This window comes from Athene cunicularia, assembly GCF_003259725.1.
Source record: "Athene cunicularia isolate RWA chromosome 7 unlocalized genomic scaffold, athCun1 chr7_part1, whole genome shotgun sequence".
Classification (NCBI taxonomy): domain Eukaryota; kingdom Metazoa; phylum Chordata; class Aves; order Strigiformes; family Strigidae; genus Athene; species Athene cunicularia.
Genome location: NW_020799107.1, coordinates 26,975,218 through 26,987,565, shown reverse-complemented (window position 1 = coordinate 26,987,565; position 12,348 = coordinate 26,975,218). Strand labels below are relative to the sequence as shown.

General features: G+C 39.3%; 1 protein-coding gene across 16 annotated transcripts in view; it reads right to left on the bottom strand.

Moving 5' to 3' along the window:
- Positions 1–12,348, bottom strand: part of KALRN (kalirin RhoGEF kinase) — a 360,200-nt gene that overhangs the window by 129,669 nt on the left and 218,183 nt on the right. The gene's annotated exons all lie outside the window — the stretch shown is intronic.

Genomic DNA, 12,348 nt, shown 5'->3' with positions numbered 1-12,348 from the left:
CATGCCGTTCCAAGGTTTTCTAAGTTTCTTGAACAAACCTGGTGCTTTACAGCTAATAAGCATTAACCACACTGAAATGATGAATTCTAAAAGGAAAAAAAAAATCTGTGCCAACAAGAAAACATATTGTTCCTCCAGAGGGATATATTTAATATTGTACAGCCAATTCAAACAAACATGCTGTAATCACCAGAATGAAACCTCAGAAACAACTCAAAACAACAGCACAGGATAAATAAATATGAACTCAAGTTCTCTGAAGAACAGGAGGAGAATGATCAGGTTTAGATGAGGAACAGCTTCTTGCTTACTGACAACATGGAAGGTAGAACTTGAGATGAAATAAAAAAATACTCTTCTTTAAAACAAGTTTTGAATCCTGCCTGATCCTTTCTTTCTAAGCCTAGAGCTTCAGATGATCTGGTGCCTGGCCTAAGAATGGCTACAGACAATCCCAGAATACTGATGGACACTTCCTATTATATTTATGTCCTCATTTTGAGGGACCATATAATCTATCCACTTTTAATTAACCCTTTTTCCCCTTCTATCAACAGATAAATTTGCAAAACCAGCATGACTCTGAGCCAGGAGTATCTATTCCATGTCTGGAGGTTTGTTTACAAAGTGGTGCTTGGACCTTTCAGATCGCAGGTCTTGGCAAGTGCCAGCGTACTCTCATGAGATGTGACAAAGCAGGTAAGTCTGAGGGCAGCCCGAGGAATCACCTCACAACGGTCATCGCCCAGTACTGTCATTCTGTGCTGTGGGAGAAGTACAAGAACATAAGTGATAAGGAACTGTTCAAGAGGAGAAAGGGCAGGAATTAGCGAATAATTTACAGGTCACTGAATGTTAATTTAATAAGAAATAATGGAGAAATGGCCTTTAATGACTTAACAGTTCAGCTTGCGCTCTCATTATCGTATATTTAGAGGAGAAAGGAACTCAGTCACTTGATCTCTTAATATATATATTTTTGTCTAACCATTACAGATGGAATCCTGTTGGAAAAACACATTATTTTTGACTAACATTAATCAATTTTAACTGTTTCACATTCAGTTAAAGATCAGTTTAGATCTAGAAGCTCCTCTGCCATTTGAAGACCAACTCAATTTCTAATGTAACATAAATGTCAACAAATCTGTGACATCTGATTCCTTGAAAATCACAGCACATTTATAAAAGTCGAACAACAGCTGGCCTCTCTTTAGAGTTGAAAACTAGCATATCCTTTAACTCTTCTGTGCAAATCAATAATTTGATTGAATCCTATTTTGAAATCACTTGGGTTGGTGATGTCTTTGAAAGAAAGACAATGATTTTACTGCACTTCCTTCTTACTCTGTTTTGATTGCATCAAACTGATTCATTTAAACATCCCCATAACTTAAACATCCTCTTTCTTTGCAGCAGGCACCAAAGCATCCTTTTTTGTTTGATAATAGATTTATTGTTATGGACCATAATTTATTTCCTGTCATTTAACACCATAGCGTAGTCCACAGCTGAGTTTCAACCATCTTTGCAAGGGCAGAATTCTGCACCTTATTACTGTACACTTTAAAATGAGAGCCGTCCTTTCTAAGAAGGATCACATTTCTTCAGAAATATCTTGTGACTGAGAGATGCCACATTTGCAATGGATTTAGGATACTTGTTTTATCAACTAAGATGACCTTCAGCTGTGTTCATCAGCACATTAGCATAGAATCTGATTTTCACATTGCTTGCAAGAATAGAAAGGAGATACCAAGTGGGCTGCCACAGAAATGATGTATAAATACCCTCACATGAATGTGTTGACCCTTTATATTCATAGCTACAATGTTCTCAGGTGAGGTTCAGCCTGAAGGCATCCCATACACTTCTTTTATCAGAGGGACTTGTACTTTCAAATGTTACTGATTTACTTATTTTCCACCAAAAGATGGATTAGACTGAAATGATCTAAAAATAAAAGCACACTGAACGCTGATCCTTATTTCCTAAATGAAAAAAAAAAAACAAAACCAACCTATGAAAATCAGTAACGAATGTTCTTTATGAAATGAATAGCAACAGAAAAGAAAATTTACAGAAGAATGCACTTTATAAAAGCATGCTTTATCTGTCCTGGGTGTAACTGCCAGTTACACATGGAGAAAAATGCTGGAAAGAAATCTTTGAAGAATCTCTTTCCCTAGGACTGCACTTTCAGGGACTTTCAGTTGGATCTCTTCTCAGCATCTGATCACCCAACTGAATCTGGATTCATATCTGCAATTATTTATACCTGAAAATAAAAAACTGGGAGAGGTGGTAAGAAAATATCGGCTGCTTCTGCACTGATCTGGAAATAAACCTGTGAGTGCTGACTCATTACTGTACACAGACCAGCAGAGGAATGGCTTTCCTTCAGGGACAGAATTGTGTCCAAACATTTTAAGAGCAGAGGTCTCGATAAAGCTCAAATAGCACCTTCAGAAATTCCAGCTGAGATATTTAAGATAGATGGCAAATTTCACACATACCTTTTATGAAGCTATTTTCCAGAAATATTATGCAATGAACAATATCATTTCTAGTTCCATGGACACTACTGATGTTCCACATTTCCAGATATTAAATTTGTCTATAAAATGAAAGCACAGACTGCTCCACAGTCAGCAAACTCTCCTTAAGCAGAAAATTTCCATAGGCAGCTTGAGATTTTTTTTTTCCATAGTGCATTAAGCACATTAGAAACAATTACTTTGGAGTTAAATTTTTTTTGATATCATATAATTAAAAATCTAACACTATTCATATTATTTTAATCTCCTTTGAGGTGAGAAAGAAAGAACCTGTTACAAAGCTTGTGACTTCTTTCCTTTGCTTTGGCTTTGCTACATTTTCAAAGCGATGAAGCCAGGGTTGTGTGAAGCACTCTAATCTCTGGGTAAATTCTGGTTAAAATTCAACTATCAGATAAGAAAAGGGGGCCTTTGGTGAAAGTCATTCAGTGTCATCATCTCTTAGGTAGCTGCGGGAGGAATTGTCCAGCCATGCAGCACAGTAAGAAATTGGTAAGGTTCCACTATATGGTTAGGACTTAGAGAACGTTCCCTGAGCAATTACTATGAAGTTTGCAAGTGCTTCCAACATGTATCATATTTTAAAACCAGCTTCTCATGTTTTACCTTGTTTTTCAACAGAATACATACCCCTTTTCCGAGAAAGCTCTTTGAAACAAGACAGCCTGTCTTTAGTGCCACCTCCACCCACAGCTGCAACAAATACTTGCTGGCAACAACAGAAAGGAAAGGTCCCTACTCTCAGCAACACTTGCACCCTTGACAGGTCACTTCTCAGATGTAAACCTCTTGACCATCTACTTGTTACATTTAAAAACAGGTGCTGGAAAAGACAGATAACATGTAATTCAAGTCAGGATTAAACCTGGCTGAAAACTGAGGATGGTAAGAATGACTTTCACCCTTGTCTTGAAATCCGGTTCCAATCCAGGGAAGACCAAAGTCCATTTTTCCTAAGTTCTCAGAGATAAAAAGGGTCAAAGGCTCCAGAATTATCCTGGGCAATTTGTGTTGTTGGCAGTGCCAGCATTAATAGCTGTGCTGAGGAGCTGGACACCCTGTGCCACATACATTATAAATTCAAAACAAAGAACTGTCAACTGATTCTGCTTGTAGATGACAGGTGGGTAACTTCCTGTAAAGCTACAAGTCACAGTGACCAGTGCACAGAGAAAAAAAAGGCAATGTGAGACCTATCATCAAAGTCGCCCAAACAGAGATTAAGTTATATCAAGGCAGAGCATAGGCCTAGAAATTACTCACTCTCTGAGCAAGGGATGTTATAAATACTTGGATCACATCTCGGGTTCAGAGTTTTCTGTGAGTGCCCATGCAACTTTGCACAATGAGTCAAATAGGGCGCACGTAGCACTTCAGTCCTGGGATGACCTAATTTGGAAATCTAAATAATTTAAACCTTGCCTAAGTGTGTTATATTTCACTCCAAGAACCTTACCTTTTTTTTTTTTTTTTTTTTTTTTCCCCCCCACAAAACACTAAAAAATCTCGAATGGAGACAGGCAAGTATAGCTCTGCAATTCAAAAGCTGGAACATTTCATGATGCTGGCAGTGCTGCATTCCTGATACGAAATACAGGAAGCAAAGGGAAAGTCCTTACTTATACTTAGGAAAGAGAGAGAAGAAAAACATGCCACAGTAATATTACTGAGCATGAAGGATTAGAAAGGCAAGTTCCTGTTGAAGAAGGCATTGCCAGCAGAGATAAAGCAGTCTTATTTTATCAGTTGCAGGTGTCACTTCAATGACCTCAGTTTCAGGGAACCATTCACATTAAAAATCCTGATACATATATTTCTATATTTTTCCCAGGGAAGAGTTGAATTTACAGGGGTCCTAGCCAAGATTCAGAGCAAGAATGAAGAGGCAGTCTCCCAAAGCCCAAGGAAATGTTAAGAAACTGCCTAAGGAAATGTTAAGAGAAAGAGAGATGTCAACTCCTGGGTGAACAATTTATTTCCTTTATAAGGAAAACATTTTGCTACTACATGACAGTATCTTGAAAAGAGTTAATAACCTATAGCTAGTGAGCGCTCAAGATGGCTAATTAAAGTGCCAAAATGTTTTATGTCAGGTTTTCTTTTGATAGTTATCATATTCTCTTTTCCACAGGTGAGGGCAGTAAGAACTCAGTGTGACCACTGCACTGATGGTAGGCAGAATCCAAGTGATAGAAATATATTCTCTGGAGTCATAATTGACTCCTCTTTCTTTATCATATCTTTACAGAAAAAAAAACCCACACCACTTATCAGTCAGCAGTCATTTTCTATTACATAAATTTAATTTTGCTTGTGATACCATAATTTATCAGTCACTATAAGGGAGCAGCACTCCAGTCATTGCACTTGTGAATTCTGGCACATCACTTGCCTGGACAGGATCAGTGTAGAATAACCACAACAATACTTACATAAATGAGACCAAATCAATCCCTTCCATTGCCCATTAGGAACTCACAGTTGTTTAATCTAATTTACTGAGAGTAAAATATGTAGGTTGGAGGAATAAATCCCAAGTCAATGCTCAGCCTCAACTGGCAGACAACTCTCTATTCATCCCCTTTCACAAGGCTCCAGAAAACATGAAGTTCTCTAAAGAAATACTCCAGATTCTGTATTTAAATTACTATCTGCTTCACCACCCACTCCATATTCCCATGATCACGCTCTCCTTTAGCTCTATCATAGTCAGAGTTTACATCATACCTTCCAACTTCCTTCACATCAGGTACAAGCTATAGCAGCCATTAAACATAAGCAGAGTGAATTTTCAGAAACAGGTCTTTTCTATTCTGTTCAGTCCCACTGATCAAGTACTGTGTAGATTCCAGTCCATAGTGATACATGTTTTGACCATACACAAGCACTGTTGGGGGTCAACAGCCCCTGTCTCTTGAAATTACTCTAGTTCTGCAGTAGAAATGTGTCTTGCACTAACTCAATACTAAACTCACTGGCAGAGATGGAAAAGGACAGAACTCGGATCACAGGATGCACACATCATGCCATAATAATGCCAGAGGGACAGAGGGCTTGGATCTCTAGCTGTATAAATATTTTGTAGGAGCCTAGAGATGATTTAAACCCCCATACTACCAGGAGTTCAAAGGAAAAAAATGCTTCAGGAAAGTGAAGTATATAACTGAAAGCTACAGAATATTTTAACAGCATTGAAGAGAGACAGAGATCTGCTATATAGTTTTAGTTCCGCTTGGTATATCAGTTCCCTTGCTGAGAAACTAAGTAGAAATCAGTCTTAGTGAGAGTGTTCTTGTTAGCAGAATTAATCGCCTTATGGTATTGTTTTTAATTTATCTGTGCCTTTAATTCTCCTCTCTGAAAATGAGGATCTCTCATTTTTATCCCAGGTCTACATTCTGTATTTGACAAAGTAATATTTCATATTGACATAAATTCTTTAAAATGTTTTTTTCCTTAGGTTGATGTTCTTATGTTCTTATTTCAAGAGGATTTTCATGGAAAGATTATTAATATTTATTTATTTTGTAGCAAATGCTTCTATTTTTTAATTAAGCTTTTCAAGCCATTCCACCTTTGAGAAGAGCCTTAGGCTTTCTGCTGATTCCAGGCCAGTCTGACAGCACAGAAGTATGTTATTAGTATCAAAAGCACAGAAATCTCTGGTGGGATCAGCTTTATGATCCAGGCAGAGCTGATATGCAATGCCAGTAGTAGCAAGGATCACTGTCTCAGTGCTAGTTCTGCTTTCAGGTGACTAGAGAGCTGACCTTGCATGTAAATACAAATTTGCAACTAGATCCTACTCTGAAGCGCCTGTGCCTTCATGTCATAGAATCATAAAATGGTTTGGGTTGGAAGGGACCTTAAAGATCGTCCAGTTCCAACCCATGGCAGGGACACCTTCCACTAGCCCAGGTTGCTCAAAGCCCCGGCCAACCTGGCCTTGAACACTGCCAGGGAGGGGGCAGCCACAGCTTCTCTGGGAAACCTGTTCCAGAGGAACACCCTCAGAGGAAAGAAATTTTTCCTTATGTCTAATCTAAATCTACCCTCTTCCAAATTAAAACCATTACCCTCTTATCCTATCCTTACACTCCCTGATGCAGAGTCCCTCCCCATCTTTCCTGTAGCCCCTTGAAGTACTGGAAAGCCGCTATAAGGTCTCCCCAGAGCCTTCTCTTCTCCAGGCTGAACACCACCAACTCTCTCAGCCTGTCCTCACAGGGGGGTGCTCCAGCCCCCTGAGCATCTCTGTGGCCTCCTCTGGACCCACTTGAACAGGTCCACGTTCTTCTGATGTTGGTGCCCCCAGAGATGGACAGAGCACTGCAGGGGGCGGTCTCATGAGAGTGGAGTAGAGGGGGAGAATCCCCTCCCTCGACCTGCTGCCCACACTTCTCTCGAAGCGGCCCAGGACACGGTTGGTTTTCTGGGCTGCAAGCGCCCTTTGCTGGCTCACAGTCAGTTTTCCATCCACTGGTACCCCTAAGACCTTCTCTGCAGGGCTGCTCTCAATCCACTCATGGCCCAGCCTGGATTTGTGCTTGGGACTGTCTTGATCCATGAGAAGGGTCTCGCACTTGGCCTTGTTGCACAGGCTCACCTCTCAAGCCTGTCAGGGTCCCTCTGGATGGCATCCCTTCCCTCAATGCAAACCACACAAAAACCCACATTTATCTGCAGGATCCATGTCCTGTGATGGGGAGGGCAGGGCATGCTCTGTGCTGGGCTGTTAGGTCAGCTTTATGCTAGTGTGAGGGAGAAGACTTTTTCCTCAGTGACATTTAGGGAACAATGCCAGCCATCAGCAACCAAATGCTCCCTGCTTGCTGTAGTCAGGTTTCCAACTCCCACTGCTGGAAGGAAGTGGCTGAACTCCAGCTGATGGGATTGACAGTTTCTGAGAAAGGAGTATTTGTAAACTTCCTGCTCACTTTAACATACTTAATTTCTTTATAAGCTGCCCAGTCAGAGTGAGATCTTTGGCTTTTCAACTTGTTTTTTAGGGACTTTAATTTCAATACTTAGTTTCCAAATAATTTATGCTGGGAAGCAATGATTGGCCACATTGTATATGTTGATGGTGGCATCTGATAAACACAGTAATTTTCCTTAAGTTCTCCTTGTGAGGTACATAGCAGAACAAGTTTCCTTTACTACTGAATGAGTGAGCATTTTGTGTTTTTTTTTTTTTAATCAGCACATATTAACACTAGGCAATAGTTCCAGGATAGAATACCTATTTAGAAAAATATGTAGCATGCTGGTGCCCAACTTTACGGAGTTCAAACCCAAAATGATTAATAGCTTGAATCAAGAAAGTGGGGGATCAAGGCACTCCTCATAATAGTGTTACTTGGAAAGGAAACTTCCTAAGGTACTGAAAATTCTTCCTAATGAAGAATCCAAAGCAGTACTTCCTGCATCAGATCCTAACTCCTGCTTCAGTAACAGTATCACAAGGAGAAAGCTGTATTACCTTGATTAGAAGCCTTTCAAGAAAAGAGAATCTGCCTCTAGATGACTGGTTCCAACAAGCCTTAATTCTAAAATCTCTCTTATACCAGTTACCTTCAATTAGAAAAATGATTATTCTCAGATTTTATATAATACCACTGATGTGGAAGAGGTCAAGATGTCAGCCTCATGACGGCTGAAAGGTGAGCTGAGTACAGTTTCTAATGGAAAAGATAAAAGTATATAGTGTATATTTATTTTTAGAGAGTAAAAACTTCTCAGTTCACATTACAGGGCTTTTTTCCACATCCAAAAACAACACGAGGAAATGAGCACTGCTCTCCTCAGCATTCTGCAAAAGCCAACAAAAAAACAGCCATTAGAAGATGGACCAGTACTGCCAGAAACAGCTGTTTTACAAGCCAATAGATCAATGGGCTTAACAAATGAGAATGCCCCTGCATGCTAGCGTTTTCTTTATGCAATTCCCCACTGCTTTGAATCCAAATATAAAGACTGAAAACCTGTCTGCCATGAATTGAATAGGGCAAGGATTTCTCCCTAAGGAGAGGTTTTCAGATAGCACACTGAAGAGAGCTTACTGTATAGAACAAAAGCCATCTAGCTTGCCTTTTGGAAAAGGATGAAGATATTTTGCATAGTAGGTTACCTAGGACCTGACTTGGCTGCTCAATGGTATTTACACTCACTGTGATAGCATTCATTATCTGTTGATTCTTTAGCACTGAGTCTGGTTCATGAACCCAATTTTTCCCGTCTATATAATACTTACATAATACCAAATAATAATCCAAATAATTCTTTTTCTGTGTAAGAAATATTTTAGATTATGGATTTCATATAGAAAAAGTCATAGATTGCAAGTGGAAAAATAAACATTTTATGTGTTCTCTCTTTCTTCTCTTTTACAAATGTGCAGACCTATCAACCTTACTTGAAGTCTGTGTTTCTAGTACATAGTATTTAATGAAAATGAAATGTTTAATCCCAGGGATAATTGCTTTATGTGTTCTTGGGAGAGAAAAATCCAAGAAAATTAAAGATATTAAGGACTAAGATCCAGATTTAAGAACCTACTTAAATGGGTATTTACTTTTAAAGACAGGAGTAATCTATTATTTTTTTTTTTAACCAGACTTGGACATTTCTTTTTTAATCTGAAGAGTCTTGTATAATCACCTGACCACTGCCTGCAGCCAGGAAAGCCTGAATATTGAAAGACTTAGTAACATTTCTGAGTCAAGCATATAATTAAGACTATTTTCAAAGCAGAATCTTCTGTTATAAAGATAGCTGTGAATTTCCTTCAATATACAAAATCAGCTCTGAGTTCGGGTATGTATCCTGTGTTGGGACAACACAGGACAATGCTATAACTAATGTACAAATGTAATGTTTGCAAGAATTCCTGTCTCCACCCCCAAATTCCTAATCCAAACAAGAAAAAAAAAAAAAAAAAAAAAAAGTGCCATCAGATGTCATTTGTGATGGCATCCAACATGTGAATGACAGAGCAGAACTAGGACTCAACTCTTCTGGCCCCCAGTCGAGTGCTCTATCCTCTGCACCAAATAAACCCCCTGATAAATGTTATGGCTAGAGTCAGCTGTCTTCAGAGAAAGCAAAATCCTTGCTGAATTTACAGTAACGTTATCTCATTCCCACTTAACACTAAAAAACCTTCTGCCTTTTTAGAATTCTGAAATGTAAAAGTAAAGCTTTGCTCTAGGGCTGTGCCAAGATGAGAGACACAGAAATTGCTATTCGCAACGCAGAAGGAACTGGCTCACAAATAGGTTGAAATAAATACATATTACTGGAGGCACAAGGAGTGTTATTAAGCAGAGGTGCTACTTGAAATTGGGAATCTTTGAGAGGTTGTGTTTTTCTTTGTCTAAAATGTTGTTTGGCATTCTTGTCTAAACATTCAACCAAAGTGTTAGGTAATCCTTGGGCATAATAGCAAGATTTAGGGAAAGGACAAAGCCTGTCAGCTAAATCTTTGAATTCTTTTGCCTTCAGAGAGTAATATCGGCTCTTAAATGCTACTTGAGAATTGTTTCCAGCACTGAGTTAATACATAGGTGGTCCCAGTGCAGGATTAATCTGCTGCCATCCTGGCACATTGCTAGCACTACAAATCTCTTTTCATGTGTCTGTAAATGAGGGTGCTGTGAACAGCCAGAGTTTTTAAAGGTAGAAGCTCCTTCTCCTGGGTTGTCTGAGTGGAGATCTCACTGGGGCACACAGAGAGGTCACCCACAGAGGCTACAGCTGTGAAAAAACTCAGAGCCTGAATCTGAACTCCTGGGAAAAACTCTGTTGGAGTTAAACAGGCAGGGAAACCACTATTTGCTGAACACATTACTTATCAGTGCTGTTATCAGAACCACACAAGTTAATTATAGCATGTATGTTACAGAGTTTACCAAGCACTATCATCTGTGCCAAGAAACCTTAACTAGAAAACATGATATGGTACAGTCTCCCAGTGCAAATAACTCAGTACCAGTCTATGTGAGAAGATAAATCTCAGTCCAACAAGATTCACTGAGACTATCCTTGAAGATAAGCTCAACTACACACTGAAGGAAAAAAATCCCCCTTTAAAGTTGGAGAGTAAAGAAACTTGGAATGACAGTGAATCGTTCCTATGTGGTAAAACATCACAACCAGGAATCTTGTGTCTTGTGCCCTTGCACAGCTTTGGGATCTGCTAAGACAGTCCCCTCGCATCAGACGCTGACATGTGCTAAGGGTTTTGTGCAAGCAGCGTAAGAACTGGTGTTTGAACTGAGACTGAATGCAGGTCTGCCTCCATGCCGCTTCAATGGGAAGTAAGACAACCCAGTTCCATCTGTCAATAATTTGGGTAACATTGTGTAGAAAAACTCAGAGAGAACTATAAAGCAATGCAGGGAGTTCATTTTTCTTGGAGCAAAGACACAGTAATGCAACACTCTGGGGGCTAAATCCTCCACAGTATTCTGGCATTAGCATCAGTGACAATATGGAAACTGTTCAGCAGGAACTGCCTCTCCAGCTAGGGATGATACACTAGTTGCTCAGATTCAAAAGAGCATATGCAAGTATATTTAAGCTTTAGCTCTACACTGGAATTTGTTTCTATTCATTGAATGTATGTAAGGACACACAAACACACAAATAGCCTTAAGTCAGCAAGTGACCTTAACTACCTTAAAAAAGTAAAAAATTACACAAATCTAGAACTGATTTAGCCAGTAGTAACAAATTTTTCCCTGTACAATCTGGCGCTCAATTTATCTTGTACACATTCACAATTCACTTCTAACAAGTTTTGGGGTAGAAATTCCTGTAACTGTTTCCAGTCTTGCATCCTTAAACCAACTGTTGCCATGATGAGTTGTCATTCAGGGTACAGCCTAACAGTTTCCAGTGCTGGGGCACTATAGATCTTGTATGCAGCTACAGCATGCAATATGGAGCATCTTACCTAGACCTTGCTTGTCTACCATAATTCATGCAACTGAGTCAATGGGCTTGGGGCAAACGAGCAAAGCTTATGCAAATGCTTAAAATCAGGCATGAGATCAACTACTAAGTCAGAGCCTTTCTCAGGAATGATAAATGTGAAAAACATGATAAAGTAGGTGACATTTGTGTGGACTGAAGACATAAGAAAACACTCCTTTGACATTGAGCAAAGTATCTGCATACATTACAGTGGCCTTTGGATCATGAGGATTAATACTTTTCTAATGCATATTATTGGCCAAAAAAACATGGAAACATGCTTTCAAGATAAATACAACAGGTAGTCTTACAAAGGTAATTTATTTGCAATTAACTCCGATTTCTGAGTCCAGCTTTCAAAATAATGTCTGCACTGAACCTTAGTTGTGAATTTTACAACCATAAACTTGAACTCTGATTTTGTGAAAACATCTTGCATAAGTAGGAGCGTAAAGCCCTGACAAACAGATAAACCCATAATGGTCCTGCAGAACTCATCCTTTTGCCAGTTAGACATGATTTCAAAATCTTCCCACATCAAAGAGAATATGGACATTGTCTCAGTGGATATGCCAAACCCCATCAGCGTACCTAATGTGAATTATTACTAACAGCCCATTTACTCCTACCACCAACTGCTAATTCATCTGAAGACTGCAGTTGAAGGTGACAAATTCAAGTCAGGCATCCTAGTGGAGCTAGGAATCTGGACTCAGATCATCTGATAAATAAAACGATGAGTACGTACGTGCCAACAGTGTGCAGCATTCCAACAGAATTTAGCATGCCTCAGGGCCAGCCGTATGTTCCACCA